Source organism: Lampris incognitus, chromosome 14 (genome assembly GCF_029633865.1).
Source record: "Lampris incognitus isolate fLamInc1 chromosome 14, fLamInc1.hap2, whole genome shotgun sequence".
Taxonomy (NCBI): domain Eukaryota; kingdom Metazoa; phylum Chordata; class Actinopteri; order Lampriformes; family Lampridae; genus Lampris; species Lampris incognitus.
In genome coordinates this window covers 42,422,542-42,424,135 of record NC_079224.1, presented here as the reverse complement: position 1 = coordinate 42,424,135, position 1,594 = coordinate 42,422,542, and positions in this window count along the sequence as shown.

Genomic DNA, 1,594 nt, shown 5'->3' with positions numbered 1-1,594 from the left:
GCTTTCTGCAATATCTCCAGCTGCAGCAGTCTCTAAAAGCAAAAATCAAATTAACTAACAGCACCCTTCAACCAACTCCGATGATAAATGACCTTCCTCATATCGCCAACTTAAAAAAACCTAGTTTGTATATTTCTAGAATATACAAACTCTTATTTAAAACAGATGACACCGTGTCTTTACCGACCAGAGTGGGAAAGAGAACCTTGCTGCCTCCACCGATGTCGCCTTTAGGAAGTATACATGTATAGGTTTTCTGTGACCCGCAATTCAAAACTTGTCCAGTACAAAGTCTTACACAGAGCACATATCAGCCAAAAACAAATGTTCAAAATGGGATTCCAAAACAATGACACTTGGTCATACTGTACACTCAATACCACAGGCAATTACTTCAATGCCATCTGGATCTGCCCACGTATTCAAACATTCTGGACCAAGTAATTAATAATCTACCCTCTCTCCCCAGCCACAGCACTCCGGGTGCCAATGTGTTGTCTTCGCGGAGATCTCTCTTCAGTTGAAACGCCACCCTAGCTCCAGCAACCCACTCTGACGGCCTTAACACTTGCCAAGAAAACAGTTTTACTCAACTGGAAAAGCAGGAAGAATCTCACCACATCCACATGTGGTGAGATTACTACACCTATTAATAGAATAAGTATATTTCAATGGAAAGACTACTGGCATTATCCAGAAATGAAGTTGATTTGTTTCATGAAATATGGGCTCCTTTTCTCAATGTCTTAGCACCATCCATTGACACATACGTATTTCTGATCCAGGACAATGTCTGGGTCTCGAGGTCCTTATGGTTGGGTGGGTGTCTTACAGGAATTGGGGTTGTCCTGGGAGCTGGGCACAGTATCTGTGTCTACGGGGGGATCCTGGGCCTACTTGGGGGCTGTGGGCCTGGGGGGGGGGGGGGACGGCTCCCACTCCCAGGCCAGGCCAGCAGAGGCACGGAAAGGGTCTGTGGTTTTGAGAATCACCTCTAGCCAGTTCACAGGTGCACATCCGGGGTGTGTTCACGGATTGGGGGGGCAGCAGGTGAAAATCCCTGGGTCGGGGTTGGGCCTTGTGGTTGGAAGGCGGGCACACTGGTCTGGTGGAGCTGCCTGCCCTGGGGGCGGGCTCTCTTGTCTGCCTGCCGAAGCAGGGGAGGAAGATTGTGCTGGGGTCGATGGGATGTGCCATATGGTCGTGGGTGCCGGGCAGGAACTTAACACTGGCTTAATGCACACAGGGCGGGTTTGCCCGGGTGGTCATCACCCTCGGGGGGGGAGGGGGGGTGCGCCCATCGTCATCATGGGCTACCTGGATGTGGTCTCCTCACTGCTCTTGGCTCATGCGGGCTTCTTGCTAGGGGGCCAGATGGCAGGTTGGGGGATGTCGGCCATATCCATGTCCATTGGCTGCATGTGTGGTGGCGCTGCTGATCAGGGGCCTGCTGGAGGCAAAGGACAGCCCACCATGCTGGAGGCCCTTGGCAGAAAGTCGAGTGCTCCCGGCTGGTTGCTGTGGGTGGGTTGCCCACCAGTACCGGTGATGAGGTGTGGGCCTGTCCCAGGGGGTCTTCTTGGCCGCCGTTCCT